Source organism: Dama dama, chromosome 5 (assembly GCF_033118175.1).
Source record: "Dama dama isolate Ldn47 chromosome 5, ASM3311817v1, whole genome shotgun sequence".
Lineage (NCBI taxonomy): Eukaryota > Metazoa > Chordata > Mammalia > Artiodactyla > Cervidae > Dama > Dama dama.
Window position 1 is genome coordinate 4,367,330 of NC_083685.1, and position 16,717 is coordinate 4,384,046.

At 37.4% G+C, this 16,717-nt stretch overlaps 1 protein-coding gene across 5 annotated transcripts in view; it reads right to left on the minus strand.

The window, feature by feature from the left end:
• Positions 1-16,717, minus strand: part of MTMR3 (myotubularin related protein 3) — a 126,495-nt gene that overhangs the window by 84,436 nt on the left and 25,342 nt on the right. For 3 of the 5 annotated variants that reach the window (XM_061141565.1, XM_061141562.1, XM_061141568.1), the window contains exon 2: positions 15,977-16,108. The exons of the other annotated variants lie outside the window; for them this stretch is intronic. The gene's annotated coding sequence lies outside the window, so the exon portion shown is untranslated. The remainder of the gene's footprint in view (positions 1-15,976; positions 16,109-16,717) is intronic. 5 annotated transcript variants of the gene reach the window in all.

Here is a 16,717-nt window from a genome sequence, read left to right on the forward strand (position 1 = left end):
GGAAGATCTCCTGGAGAAGGAAATGGCAACCCACTCCAGTATTCTTGCCTAGAAAATTCCATGGATGGAGGAGTGTGGTAGGCTACAATCCATGGGGCCACAAAGAGTCGGCCACGACTGAGCGACTTCACTTCATAAATGAATTACTGATACTCTCAACAACACGGATGAACTCAAAAGCACTATGTTGACTCAAAGCAGCAAGTTACAAAAGAATACTATACAATTCCATTTAAATGAAGTTCAAAAGCAGATAAAACTAATCTGTAGTGACAAATAAGAACAGTAGTTTAGGTAGAAGAAATAACCGGAAAGGGGCAAGAGGGACCTTTATAATGGGATACATAAGTTCTATATTAGGATTGAGGCAGTGGCTTCACAGTTGCAAATATTTATTGAAACTCAAACTGCACACTTCCATCTGTGTATTTCACTAAATAAAAGCTATTTTAACTGTTAAAAAAAAAAGAAATAGTATCCTAAAGCAGAGGCTCTAATCCTCAACCAAAAGTAGTGTCTTTAGCAAAGGTCATACAAGTTGGTTAATTTATAAGTAATTTTAATATGTACACAGATCTTTGCCATTGTATATGGTATCTTATTTACATTAATTTTGTGTTGGTTTAAGCGAGTGTAAACAAATAGAATCAATTTGTATATTTTTTTAAGAAATATATGATCTGTATTTAGATTTCATAAATTTGTGGTTGAAAAAGTAGATACAAATGCCTGAGTTATTCAAACATCTCTAAAAGCTTTCTAATAGGTACATCCATGGGTTACATAACTATGATCCCACTTTCAGGACATTCTAGAAAAGGCAAAACTATGGGAACAGAGAACAGATTAGTGGCTGCCAGAGGTGAGGGGTGGAGGAAGGGTTTAAATAAAAAGAATACATATGAGGGACACTTCTGGAGCAACAAAACTGTTTTGTATCTAAATTGTAGTGCTTGTTATACTGCTGTATGCATTTATCAAAACTAACAGAACTGTACATCAAAAGCAGTAAACTTTAACCTCAGGTAAATTAAAAAAAAAAAAAAAAAAAAAGACTTTACAACTAAGTTTAACAAATGCTAAACGTGACAACATTTAAATAAAAACCAACCACCTCATATGCACCATCCTCCCAAGGTCCCCAGACTCTGAGGGTATGCATATGAACTCCTGACCTCCCTTATAACCAAAGAGCATACATTTTACAGTTGAAGAGTGTTTTGGGTCAAGTCTGAGGTTCTTCTAAGGTACTGAAATTTCCATGAAGTTAACTTGCCTCCAAGGAGATCAAGTTCACGACATGATCAAAGGCATATACTATGTGATGGTTTCATCAGTTTACCTTGCATCTTTCATCAAGAAAATTGTTTAACCACTCACTAGTCTATAGGCAACAAGCAACAATTAAAAAAGAAACGTTGGATCTTTGAGAAAGTTCCAATTTCCCATCTGGAAGAAAAAGGGAGTTCTAGTTTCAATTCCCATCAATATTTTTCACCTATTAAAAATATTATAAAATATTAAAAATAATATAAAAAGTATTATCAAAAGTACAGCACCATCTGAAAGTCCACATTAACTGCTATTCTTCTGAATAAAATAGCAGCCAAGATATGCCTCCATACACATAATCATCCCAGAATAATGTCTATCTTGAAAACTTTAATTTAAAAATCGTATCCTTAGATTTTAAGGCTATGTAGTTCAACAGGAAAAGTATCATGTGGCTTTTGCTAAAAGTAGTTTTCGCTAACCTCAATTAGCATGCCTGAAAAGGTTTATAAGGTTGTATCTCAAGAGTGAGGTAAGCACATGACTTCAAGTCACAACTTAGAACCATCAAAGTCCCTTTCCAATCTTTTAGATGCAGGCTTTTGTTTAAACTTGTACTAAAAATTTGAACTGTGACACTCCTTATCCAGATCTTACATTACAAAATAAAACTAATGTAAACCATTTTAAGGGTATTTTAAATTCTAGACATATTTTCATCAAATGACAGTAAAACATACTACTAGGCATCACAACTAGAAAATGTAGGTTCTAAGTCATCTGTTGGAGAACTGAACATGTTACTCAGGACAGGGCCAGCTTCATGGGTCTGCAACCCATGCACACTTGGTTTAATGCTATGTTGTAGCCATTCTGAAATTCTTAATTTTTGAAAAAAAATCCAGAATTTTGGGGAAAGAAAACCTTAAATTTCTGAAATTCTGTCCTGTGCCACGATTCTATGGGAAAAGAGGAAAAGAATTTACAAACAACAGTACTCCAGTGACCAAGAAAAATTTACTTCTGGGCTCACAAATTAACACAAATTTTTCTTCCTCCTTATTATGACCAGAACTATACATATGGTTCCAAATCAGAGACTTAAGATTTCAAAAAGGTCTATATCTACTGAAGCATCATAACTGATGAATTTATTCCACCATTCAGTAATGTTAATCCTTTTATACACATTTATGAAATCCATTTTGATGTGTACTTCACCAACATGGGCTTCCCTGGTGGCTCAGCTGATAAAGAATCTGCCTGCAATGCAGGAGACCTGGGTTTGATCCCTGGGTTGGGAAAATCCACTGGAGAAGGGAAAGGCTACCTCTCCAGTATTCTGTCCTGGAGAATTCCATGGACTGTATAGTCCATGGGGTCGCAAAGAGTCGGAGACGACTAAGCAACTTTCACTTTCACTGACACCCAAAATTTATATATGCAGTGTTATTATTCACAAAATCTTATATTCTAAAAACGAGTATTTTATTTAAAAAATAAGTCTTCAAAGTTTTAAGAAAGAACAAGTGAACAAGCAAACAAAAGTAAACAACAGACAAGAAGAGCGCAAACAGCTCCTGAGTCTCAAGGCAAACAACGTGTGGTAAAGAAAGAAGTCTCCCGAAAAGGCATCCTGGCACTCAGCAGGCACTCAAGCATCTCATTTTTACAACCATCTGAAGTATCAGCATTCTCTTCAGAAAAAAAAAAAAAGATTCAGCCCTGCTGATGAGGATATTAAAACTCCAAATCCACAGAAGACAAAATAGGGTGAGGCTGAAAAATTAGTAGAAATGATTAGGAAAAAAGGTAACAGAGTAAGAAGGTATATAATAAAGAAGCTTAATCCTTACTTAAAATACTTATCAAGAAGCATTAGTTTTTTCCACTGTACACAGAGATGCTTGACAAGTTTCTGGAAAGGGGATAAAATATGTCTTTAAAATTAAAAAAAAAAAAAAAAAAAATTATCCAGGATGTCTTTCAGCCACATCAGTAACATATATATTTTAAAAAAGCATTTTAAAACTCCAATGGAAAGAATGAAGGGGGCCATTTTTAATAATGCAATTTCATATTCTATTTAAAGAAATTAAGTCAGAAAACTGAATAGAAGCAAGTATTGGAGAATATGGGAAAATGCAGAGAATTTACCAAGGCAAATAAATGGCTATTAAGTTGACATTTTTGTGTCACTAAATAATGTTCTACTACAGGTTATTATTCAATAGTAACACTGAAGCCATTAACAGTCTCTGAGATGTTAGAACAAGAAACCCATTCACTCTAAAGCTGAACATTTATTAGATCTCCTCAAGCTGGGCACTGCTTTCTACCAACTTTCTACTTCAGCACTGAGGCAATCTAATCTAACAGGAGAAAGTCAGGAATCAGGTCTTTCCATTAAACTCCAGGGCTCCTGGAGCCCTGTCCTGTGCCTTGTCCTGGGCAAGCATCTATCTAGTACAGGAAAAAGCTGCACGTAGGAAGGAAGTCTACTTGCCCTGCATTGCTGGGCTGTAAGCTTGTGTTGTTATGGGCACCAGCACAATAGCGCAAATATGAGGGCAAGGAAGCAAAAAGCTGACCGGATTAGAGAATCTGGTCCATGTGATCAGTGTATTAATGAGACTACAATTACCTAAAAGTTCCCAAGCATACCCAAATTATTTGATTTTCAAAGAAAATTTATCAGGAGGTTAGAGTCAGTACTGTAACAAAGCCACAGAAGTTAAAGAATCTTTTATTCTTAAATCTAATCTTGTTCCAAATTATAATTGCAGACTATAGACTACGAAGAGAGACAAACACATTTAAAGGGTTTCAGAGTGGATAAACAGTTTTGTCTTCTGCTTCTATACTTTTCCCTGGAATGAGTATAGGAGAGAAAGGATTATTTAACCAGACAGTAAACCTAATCAGAAAGGCATCTTTTTTTTTTTTTTTCTTTTTTGGTAAAAGTCCACATTCAAAACTACCTCTCCTGCTTTCCTTCCCTTGTTTACTTCCCACAGCTTGTGGCAGAGTAAAGGAACATGGTTTCCCCCTTGACTGTGTAGTATCTCTGCACTATCTGCTGTTCTAAACAAAGCCTCCAGAACTTTTAATTCTTAATGTTTAAGAATTAAAAACATACACTAGCATTACAAAGTGTTAGTTTCTAGGCATTCCCGCACTACTTCAGAGTCAACTTAACTAACCTTGCCTCAAAACCTAATTCAGACGTTTACTACTTCTGTCATCTTGAACAGGTCACTCTTCATTAATAAGCTTCTGACAGCAACAATATCTCAAAGTATTACTGTAAGGATTAAATGATCTAATACAAAGAAGCAATTAGAAGTGTACCTGGCACTTAGCAATCACACACCGTTAGCTTAATACTAATGCCCTGATATCAATAACTCCTTATACCACAAACTAATGATCTTTCTTGAACTCTAAAAATTTAATTACTTCCCCTGACCAAACACATGAATTACTGGAGAATAAACTAATATACATAAATAACTCTTAAAAGGTCTTCATTACAGAAGTATCAATCATGCAGTTCAGAACTACAGTTAAAATACTGCACACAGAGCTCTGATTTTACACCATTATAAGTTAATATAGGCTTAGACAAACTAGTCCAAAGGAATATCTCATTATTTTGTTAAACAAAACCAAATTCTGAATAAACACCACTATCTTCATATTTAAGAGCTAGTATTTACTGGGGAGCTTCCCACGTGGAGCTAGTGGTAAAGAACCTGCCTCCCAATGCAGGAGACTAAGAGATGCAGGTTTGATCCCTGGGTGGGGAAGATTCCCTGCAGAAGGAAATGGCAACCCATTCTAGAATTCTTGCCTGGAAAATCTCATGAACAGAGGAATCTGGCAGGCTACAATCCATGGGGTCACAAAGAGTCAGACACAACTGAAGCGACTTGGCATGCACACATTTACTAAACTATGTGCCAATCACTGAACTGTGTGCTTTTCATACATTATCCTATTTAATCTTCATAGGGTTCCTGAGGTAGGACAACTCATTCTCATTTCAGAGACAGGACCCCAAATCTCCAAAAGACTAAGTAATTTGCCCAAAATCAAAGAGCTAGTATCCTTCTAGATTCTAAAACACCAGAGCAGACACTTCATGATGTGAATGATCACCTGAGTCGAGTTTTTCAAATTCTACCAATATAACAACGTAAAATAAAACACTGAAACTTAGGCATTAAGAGAAAAAATTCAGTTCAGTTGCTCAGTCATGTCCAACCCTTTGCAACCCCATGGACTGCAGCACACCAGGCCTCCCTGTCCATCACCAACTCCCAGAGCTGGCTTGAACTCATGTCCATCGAGTTAGTGATGCCATCCAACCATCTCATCCTCTGTCGTCACCTTCTCTTCCTGCCTTCAATCTTTCCCAGCATCAGGGTCATTTCCAATGAGTCAGCTCTTCGCATCAGGTGGCCAAAGTATTGGAGTTTCAGCTTCAGCATCAGTCGTTCCAATGAATATTCAGGACTGATCTCCTTTAAGATGGACTGGTTGGATCTCCTTGCAGTCCAAAGGACTCTCAACAGTCTTCTCTAACACCACAGTTCAAAAGCATCAATTCTTCGGCACTCAGCTTTCTTTATAGTCCAACTCTCACATCCACACACGACTATTGGGAAAACCACAGCCTTGACGAGATGGACCTTTGTCAGCAAAGTAATGTCTCTGCTTTTTAATATGCTGTCTAGGTTGATCATAGCTTTTCTTCCAAGAAGTAAGTGTATTTTAATATCATGGCTGCAGTCACCATCTACATTGATTTTGGAGCCCAAGAAAAGAAAGTCTCTTCCTGCCTCCATTGTTTCCCCATCTATCTGCCATGAAGTGATGGGACCAGATGCCATGATCTTAGTTTTCTGAATGCTGAGTTTTAAGCCAACTTTTTCACTCTCCTCTTTCACTTTCATCAAGAGGCTCCTTACTTCCTCTTCACTTTCTGTCATAAGGGTGGTATCATCTGTGTATCTGAGGTTATTGATATCTCTCCTGGCAATCTTGATTCCAGCTTGTGCTTCATCCAGTCGGGCATTTTGCTGATGTACTCTGTATATAAATTAAGTAAGCAGGGTGACAATATACAGCCTTGACGTACGTCAACAGAAAAAATAGATTTTATTTTAAATGCAAATATAACAAGAGAAAAATTTCACAAGTTACATGTGTAAAAGAAAAATTATCCAAACAGGGAATAAAGAAAACCACCACCTTCCAGTACTGTAACATGGATAGCTGCTCATTTGGTTAGACGTATGCTACAGTGTCTGGGTCTTATAGACATAAATTTTCACAAGCAAATTTACTCACATCCATGAATTGTATGCACAACAGATATGTCTTTATCTACAAATCAACTGCCCTAAAAGTAGGTACTGTTATATGGAGAATCAGGAGGAGAATAAATGTGGCTCACACAAGCATTAGTACATCATCTCTCTGGAAGGTGGTGGTATGGAAAAACAAAAAATGCTCTTGTTAAGTTTACAGTATCATCTTTGATACTTTATAGGGAGAATGTGCAAAGGACATTCAGAGACTAAAGTCCGATTAGCACCTCTCAATTAAAAAATCACGTGAAGGTGCCGGAACGTAGTACTCCTGGCGGCAGCACCACAATAAGCACAAGCAGGAGTGAGGGAGACGGGTTTTGCTTCTCAAATGTCAGAATGTCCTGACTAACAGCACAACAACCAACAACTACAAGACACTTAAAAACATACTAAAAATTCTGATGGTAGAGGAACCGGACGTAACATAAGTGTTTTGCCAACTGCGAGGTATATCCAAGAACTCAGATATAAAATCACCCCCAAAATTAAACTTAAAAAGAACCCATAAAGGATTGCTCTGTGGTTACATAAGAAAATATTCTCTACCTTATTCTTAGGAAATAAACTCTAAAGAAGCATAAGGACACAGCGCCTCAAACTTACTCTCAAATAGTTAAAAGAAAAAACAAAGAGTATGATAAAACATATGAAACAAAGTGTAAAAAATTGGTGAAGGACACTGGTAAGCTCCTCGTATTACTTTCATAGATTTTACTAAATCTGAAATAATATCAAAGCAAAAAATTTTTAAGTTTGCCACAAATGTGACAGAAGATTAATAAACAGTCTGTACGTACACGAACATTCGTCATTCTTTCTCTTATGACAAAAACAAAATCCAAACAAGAAAACAGGTTGTATACTCTGAACATGAGGAAGGCTGCATAAGACTGCCCTATAATGATGTTATTATGAATCATGAGAATTACATAATCTGCCTTGCTCATTTCCATGTCTTCCAAGCAATCTCTGATTATAACTTTACTAACAGGTTAGGTCCACTGCTCCAGTGTTCTATTAAATTTACAACCAAACAAAAGAAACAATTTAAAAAGAACTTTTACCAAGGAATTAAACACAAAAGTAAAGGCACTGCGGTAACAGAAGTCAAAATTGCTGGTTATCTCTTTAGGGTACATACTGACTGGGAAAGGGTGGGAGGGAGTCTTAATGAAAGAGAGCTGCAAATGTTCATCTTAATCTGAGTGTAGTTAGATAGGTTAAGAAGTTGCCAAAAGTTAGGGTTACTAAACTTCATTATATGCATATCATATCTCAATTGTTTAATTAAAACAAAAAGTACTTTCAGAGAAGTTCTTGGCTCACATACAAAATCTACAATGCAACAGACTAACTTATACTGCACTGGCATTCAGATTCATTAACCAGTCCCTGTAATCTTTGTTAACATGAGTGGAGCACTGAGATGGATATCTCTGGGGAAAAAAAAACCCCACTGTAGAACTTTAAGAAAAAGGTGCACAACGAGATCAAGGCACATGCAAGGAAGAAAGAAGAGATGGCTCTGGAGTTCCTACCAAATAACATGTAATCTTGACTAATCTGTAACATTAACTGTGCTACAAAAAGGCTAGAAATCAGGTTAGACATCCTCCCCTATTCTATCTTAGCCTGCTTGAAAAAATAAACTTGAAGTTTTTTTCCCCTTTTGGGGGGACTATGGGAATAAAAAAATTTTTCTTAATATAGCTTTGGCAAAAATTAAAATACTACACTCTGGATGTTGTCCTTTATTCAAAACAATGTCTGCGTGTACAGGACAATATAAACCAAAATCAATGTATGTAATGGTAAAGAGAACCACAAAACTAACATTTAAGAGGCAAGTATGGAAACAGATAAGGGTAGATCAGCTACTGCTATCTTCCTTCCACTGGGCTGTATCTCATTTCAGAGATTGAAAGTACTGTTAACCTTGCTGTGTCAGTGTTTCCACTGCACAATTTAAAACAATTTTTTTTTTTTTTTCTAAACAGTGAAGTTGCCAAGTAACTACTCAGAAACCACTCAACTCTACTTCAACATTTTTTTAGCCAACAACTCAAGTATTTTTTAAGTTTCCTTTCTTGATAACAAACTGAATATAATCATAGGTTCAGAAATCCACATAAAAGATCTGGGAATGATCATTTATATTAAATTCTATAATCTATGGTAACAGAGATTAGATTCTAATAACCTGAAAAGGAGCTGAGCATATTCTTTTTAAAAGCTCCTATAATCCATACAGATTGAAAATAATCCAACTGAAAAAATTAAGACAAATGATAATAGGAAATCACAGGAAAAATGCAAACGTTCAACAAATATGAAAATATGATCAACCTCAGATAACCAGAAATATACAAATGAAAACAATGACAATAATTATTTTCCATTTCTAAGACTGGCAAAAAGATACTGTTTAATTTCAAATTCTGAAATGAGCATGGAAAATGACTACTTTAGCATATACTTCTGATAGGATGAAAACTGTTACAGCTGCTCTGAAGACCATTTTGGCAGTGTGGTAAAACTATATATAGCCATGCATATCATACAACCCAGTAAATCTATTTCTCTTGATAAACTTGAGAAGTAGTCACGCGTGCACTGAGAGAGATGAAGAAAAACCTTCACTGCAACAGACAGTAACAACAAAACAAAGTTTATATAGGGAATGTTATAATATTAAGCAAATGTCTCTAAGACATATTACTGAAGCAAGCTTAAGATGTAGAGAGAAATGAACAGTGAATTAAGAAACAAGGGGAAAAACTGAGCCTGGACTTGTGACCCTCCCACCACCTCTGCCCACAGCTTGGTTCCTTCTCCCACCTGGATGGACGTGCATCTTTCAAGAGCAAGGAAGGTGAGGCACCAGTGAGGTTATTACTTGGTTTGCCCAGGATCTGCTAAAAGCAGAGAAGAGCTCCAACTCCCAGGGAAATTATTATTATCACTACAAAAAGACACTTATAAACTGGACTTCAAGGACATTAACCTCAGTACTCTGGCAGAAAAATCACGAAACTAGTAGAAATTATGTTCACTCCATCACATTCTAACAAAAATAATGATTTCGTATGAACCTACTGCTATCCTCGCCCAATGACAGTGGTGGCAAAAAGCTGCTTTGTGTATAGGAATCACTGGCTTCATACTTTCAGAGAAGACACGCCTCCTGTTGGAACAGCTCTGACACTGTTTTGATGAGCCAAAGTTGGCTCCGTGGGTTAAGCAACAATCTTTCGACCAAATGCACTTCATATCTGTGCTTTATATCAAAGTTTGAACAATCCACATGCTAGGGAATTATTTACACCATGAGGTTAAAAAAAAAATCTTTATTCCTAACAGATGTATAACACTGGTCTTGACATGATTTCCTTTGCCTCTAGGGTTCTTTTCCTAGCATTCAAAAAGTTTAAATAACAGCCATTTCCTTTTTGTTATGTAGATGGAAAAAATAAATATCCAAATGAATATAATACAACATTCAAATATTCTAAATACCAGAATATTCTAAATACCAGTAGGACTCAATACTGAATAGACAACTTTAACTTCCCCGGTGGTCCAGTGGTTAAGACTCTGAGCTCCCAATGAAGGTGGCATGGGTTCAATCTCAGGTCAGGCAACTAAGATCCCACATACCACACAAAAATAAAAAACCCTGCAGCTTCTTTTTTTAAAAAGTATATGAATAGACAAATTCAGCAAGAATACTAAGTTTACTAAATTCCCACATTCAGACTTCAGCTTAAGAACCTTGTATTCCTAAAGTCTTAAGATTAGCCATGAACTTACTGGTGGGCTTAGTTTTACATAGTAAGACTCTAACAAAGTGTTTTCTCTAGCCTATTACAGATGGTTTAATTAGCATAAATAAGTCACTAAACTAACATAGTACGTAACCTAATAATGTTTTAAAAAACGGAACTGGTGAGTTTGAGTTAATTTTTTTTAATGTTCGCATGCATTTTTTGTATTTTTTTAAATGAAGTATAGTCAATTTCCAATGTTGTGCTAATTTCTGCCGTACAGCAAAGTGACTCATTTATACACACACATACATACATTTTTTAATATTCTTTTCTATTATGGCTTATTCCAGGAGATAGGATATATTCCCCTGTGCAATACGTTAAGACCCTGTTGTTTATCCATTCTAAATATAATTGTTTGAAACTATTAACCCCAAACTCCCAGTCCATCATCCTCCCCTTCCCCACTTCGAGTTTTCCAATTTTAAAGCAAATTACCTAAGTCTTCAAGAATAAGAAAAGCACAGGTGAAATAAATTCCAAGTATAAAGTCATCAACCAGTATCCTAATAAAGTCAGATATCTGAAATAAATTATAAACATAATTATACTGGGTTGAATTTAACCTAGAAAAATATTTCCTACAAATTAAAACCAGGATTGGAAACACGTCCAAAGGCCAATATAAGTTAGTAGTCCAGAAACACTTATTATTTTTCAAGAGCAAAATTTTTTACTGGGCATATATCACTGTTTTACAACAATAATTTTATTAACCTCTTGATAAAAACTTTCCTTCCTCCTTTCTTGGCTAGCTTTTGCAGGCAACATATATAGATCAGGCAGTTTAAACCACTTCAAATCGAATGTGTCAGTGAGAAATCCGCGGCAAGATAATGTCATTCACTTTCAAGTATGGACACTTTTAGTATAAACAACAATGTGCCACGCTAAAAGAATTAGGAAGAGGGGGACTTTGAGAAAACTGTTTTCACCCCGAGGGTAAAAGAAAAAAGGACAGGAAACATAGAATGAGGAAACAATTAATTACCCAGTGACTACTACCAAAACTATGTAGTCATATGATACTATTTCCCCAAACATTAAGAACTATAATTTTAGATTTTAGCCTAATACAAACTGTCTCTTATGGGAAGAAAAGAAATAAGAAAACTAACTGTACAAAGCAACTGTCCATTCTTTGTATTCTTAAAAGCAAATAAGACTGTGCACCTCTACCTTTTAGTACCCACAACCAGTAGCATCATTTTAGTGAAAATTCCCTTTACTCTTAACATGTGACATGATACAGTCCCTTTAAATTAACAGCTGATTGAGAACTTCCAGACAGATTCTGCTGAAACCCCCAGTATACCAAAAGACAGGAGACTTGTCCTAATCATTCATCAGTTTGGAGACTTTATTAACAAACAAGATAATCCCCCAACTCCTATTCCTTTCCTTTACAGGCTACAAACTGAATTACGTCATTCTGGTTCCCCACTGCATCCACAGGCCTAGGATGTAACAGTGTCAGTAAATAGGTGGCACTTGGTAAATGTTTATTGTATTAATAAACCTAAGCCAAATCCTGTAGAGAAAACAAGCAAGGATAATAAAAAGGAAGATGTTTCAAGGCAGAGAAAATGCTTCAGAGAACTCATAACTGCTATCAAAATGAAAAACTTTAAAGTTCCAAGTTACCTATACTACATGGAAGTGTAACTTTTAATGCAAATCCCAGTACAGCTTTTTAAATCTTATATGAATGGTCTTTTCTCAGATGCTGAGGGAGTAGAGATTACTACTACTAAGAAAACAAAATTGATGCCTGCAGTCCTAAATAATGACCCAGCCACAAGAGATACCTTTGAACACATAATTTTTTCTCCAAGCAATAAATATGAAAATGTAATGCCACCCTCATGTGTGGGGGGAAAAAAAGCCACTTAGAATCACCTTTTCTCTTCTAAGGTTTAAGTGGATTTTTAAGAGGCTAGTCCTCGAATTATTTCCAAATTCTAATGAATTCTAGCTGGTGGAAACCAACAGAAAATCCTTTTCTAAAGGTGTTGGGATATTATATTGATAGAACAAGAACAGAATGAGCAGTCACTAAATCAGTGACCCAAGAAGGACAGGTCATGGTTCTGAAAAAACGCTGTCCGCTGGAGAAGGGAAGGGCAAATCACTCAGCATTCTTGCCTTGAGAACCCCATGAACTGTATGTAAAGGCAAAAAGATACGACACCAGAGGATAAGCCCCCCTGCCCCCAAGTCGGTAGGTGTCCAATATGCTACTGGGGAAGAGCAGAGAAACAGCTCCATAAAGTAAGCAGAGGCTGGGCCAAAGCGGAAATGACGCTTAGTTGTGGATGTGTCTGGGCTGAATTAAAGTCTGATGCTGTAAAGAACAGTATTGCATAGGAACCTGGAATGTTAGGTCCATGAGTCAAGGTAAATTAGACATACTCAAATAGGAGATGACAAGATCAACATTTCAGCAATCAGTCAACTAAATGGATGGGAATGGGCAAATTTAATTCAGATGACCTTTGTATCTACTACTCTGGATAAGAATCCCTTAGAAGAAATAGAGTAGCCCTTGCAGTCAACAAAATGCAGTACTTGGGTGCAACCTCAAAAATAACAGAATGATCTCGGTTCATTTCCAAGGCAAACCATTCAATATCACAGTAATGCCAGTCTATGCCCCAACAACTAATGCCAAAGAAGCTGAACTTGATCAATTCTATGAAGACCTACAAGACCTTCTAGAACTAACACCGAAAGAGATGTCTTTTTCATCATAGGGGATTAGAATGCAAAAGTAGGAAATCAAGAGATATCTGGAGTAACAAATGAGTTTGGCATTGGAGTACAAAATGAGGCAGGGCAAAGGCTAATGGAGTTTTATAAGAGAACACACTGGTCACAGCAAACACCCTCTTCCAACAACCCAGCAGACAGACATCACCAGATGGTCAATACCGAAACCAGACTAACTATATTCTTTGTAGCTGAAGCTGGAGAAGCTCTACACAGTAAGGCTTGGAGCTGACTGTGGCTTAGATCATGAGCTCCCTATAGCAAAATTCAGTCTTAAATTGAAGAAAGTAGGAAAACCACTAGGCCATTCAGGTACGACCTAAACCAAATCCCTTATGACTATACAGTGGACGTAACGAATAGACTCAACAATTAGATCTGGTAGACAGAGTGCCTGAGAACTATGAACAGAGGTTCATACACTGTATAAGAGGAGGTGACCAGAATGATCCCAAAGAAAAAGAAATGCAGGAAGGCAAAGTGGTTGTCTGAGGAGGCCTTATAAATAGCTGAAAAAAGAAGAGAAGGAAAGGCAAAGCAGAAAGGAAAAGATATACCCAACTGAATGCAGAGTTCCAGAGAATAGCAAGGAGAGAGAAAAAAGTCCTACATGAACAATGCAAAGAAATAGAGGAAAACAACAGAATGGGAAAGACTAGCAATCTCTTCAAGAAAACTGGAGCTATCAAGGGACTATTTCATGCAAAGATAGGCATGACAACAGACAGAAACAATAAGGACCTAACAGAAGCAGAAGACATTAAGAAGACGTGGCAAGAATACACAGAAGAACTATACAAAAAAGGTCTTCATGACCCAGATAAACCACAATGGTGTGGTCACTCACCTAGAACCAGACATCTTAGAGTGTGAAGTCAAGAGGGCCTTAGGAAGCGTTACTATGAACAAAGCTAGTGGAGGTGATGGAATTCCAACTCAGCTATATCAAATCCTAAAAGATGATGCAATTAAAGTGCTGCACTCAATATGTTAGCAAATTTGGAATATTCAGCAATGGCCACAGGATTGGAAAAGCTCAGTTTTCATTCCAATCCCAAAGAAGGGCAATGCCAAAGAGTGGTCAAACTACCGTATGACTGTGCTCAATTCACATGCTAGCAAGGTAATGCTCCAAATCTTTCAAGCTAGGCTTCAACAGTACGTGAACCAAGAACTTCCAGATGTACAAGTTGGGCTGAGGAAAGGCAGAGGAATCAGAGATCAAATCACCAACATTTGCTGGATCACAGAAAAAGCAAGGGAATTCCAGAAAAACATCTACTTCTGCTTCATTGACTATGCTAAATCCTTTTGACTGTGCACATCCTAACAAACTGGAAAATTCTTCAAGAGATGGGAATACCAGACCACCTTACCTGCCTCTTGAGTAACCTGTATGAAGATCAAGAAGCAACAGTTAGAACCAGACATGGAACAACAGACAAGTTCAAACTTGGGAAAGAAGTACGTCAAGGCTGTATATTGTCACCCTACTTATTTAACTTATATGCTGAGTACATCATATGAAGCAGGGCTGGATGAAGCACAAACTGGAATTAAGATTCCCAGGAGAAGTATCAACAACCTCAGATATGCAGATGATATCACATTAATGGTAGAAATTGAAGAGGAACTAAAAAGCCTCTTGATGAAGGTGAAAGAGGAGAGTGAAAAAGCTGGCTTAAAACTCAACTTGCAAAAAACTAACATCATGGCATCTGGTCCCATCACTTCATGGCAAATATATGGGGAAAAGTGGAAACAGTGACAGATTTCATTTTCTTGGGCTCCAAAATCATTAAGGATGGTGACTGCAGCCATGAAATTAAAAGACGCTTGCTCCTTGGAAGAAAAGCTATGACAAACCTAGACAGCACATTAAAAAGCAGAGATATCACTTTGCCGACAAAGGTCTGTATAGTCAAAACTACAATTTTTCCAGCAGTCATGTTTGGACTATAAAAAATGTTGAGCGCCGAAGAACTGATCCTGCGTTGCTGGAGGAGACTCTTGAGAGTCCCTTTGACAGCAAGAAGATCAAATCAGTCAATCCTATAGGAAATCAATTCTGAATATTCATTGGAAGGTCTGAAGTTGAAGCTGAAGCTCCAATAGTTTGGACACCTGATGCGAACAGTCAACTCACTGGAAAAGACTCTGATGTTGGGAAAGGGCAAGAGGAGAAGGCAGTGACAGAGGAGGAGATGGTTGGATGGCATCACCCACTCAATGGACATGAGTTTGAGAAAATTCAGGGAGACAGTGAAGGACAGGGAAGCCTGGTGTGCTGCAGTCCATGGGGTCACAAAGAGTCGGACACAACTTAGCGAGTGAACAACAATATGAAAAGTGCACAAAAGAAGTGGCTCTTTTAAACAGTGAAAGACAGAGGCTTATACACTTAATTTAAAAGAAAATGTAGGAGATGAAAAGAATTCCTTGGGGAACAACATATGGATTTCTAGAGGAATAAACACAAGAAAGTTTGTGATAAAGTTTATGCAGGTATAAGGTGCATTACCCATTTTTCTTCATGGCCATAAATTTCTCTGGAGAGAGGATTTATGGGAGCCTCAATCCAGAAGTTTCTGTTTAGAGACAAGGGAAACTCCAAGAAGGCTTCTTTCTGAATTGTTGAATATCAAATGCCTTTAGTTCAAAATAATCATGTATCACTCGGATCCCCACAACAGAGAACAAGGAGCAAGTTTAGGCAAAACTTGAACTAACCAGGATCAAGGTGCGCTCTGTTGCTTCAACCGTGTCTGACTCTTTGCAGCCCCATGACTGTAGCCCACCAGGCTCCTCTGCCCATGGGATTTTCCAGGCAAGAATACTGGAGTGGACTGCCACTCTCACCATCTGGGAAGTCCAACAATAACAATACTTAAATGTTAACTGGCTTTTTTAAAGATCCCCATTTAAAAGGCACACATTGTCAGACTAAATTTTAATAATGAAAATCTATATGATAACTATAAGAAACACACTGTAAATATAAAGACACAGATAGTTTGAAATTAAAAGGATGGAAAAAGACCACCCAAATCCTAGTGTAGTACAAAGAAAGCTACAAGAGCTATCCATACTCATGTTAGATAAAGCTGACTTTCAGCTCAGTTCAGTCGCTCAGTCGGGTCCGACTCTTTGTGAACCCATGAACCGCAGCACGCCTGGCCTCGCTGTCCATCACCAACTCCCAGAGTCTACCCAAACTCATGTCCATTAAGTCGGTGATGCCATCCAACCATCTCATCCTCTGTCATCCCCTTCTCCTCCTGCCCTCAATCTTTCCCAGCATCAGGGTCTTTTCAAATGAGTCAGCTCTTTCCATCAGGTGGCCAAAGCATTGGCGTTTCAGCTTCAGCATCAGTCCTTCCAATGAATATTCAGGACTGATCTTTTAGGATGGACCGGTTGTATCTCCTTGCAGTCCAAGGGACTCTCAGGAGTCTTCTCCAACACCACAGT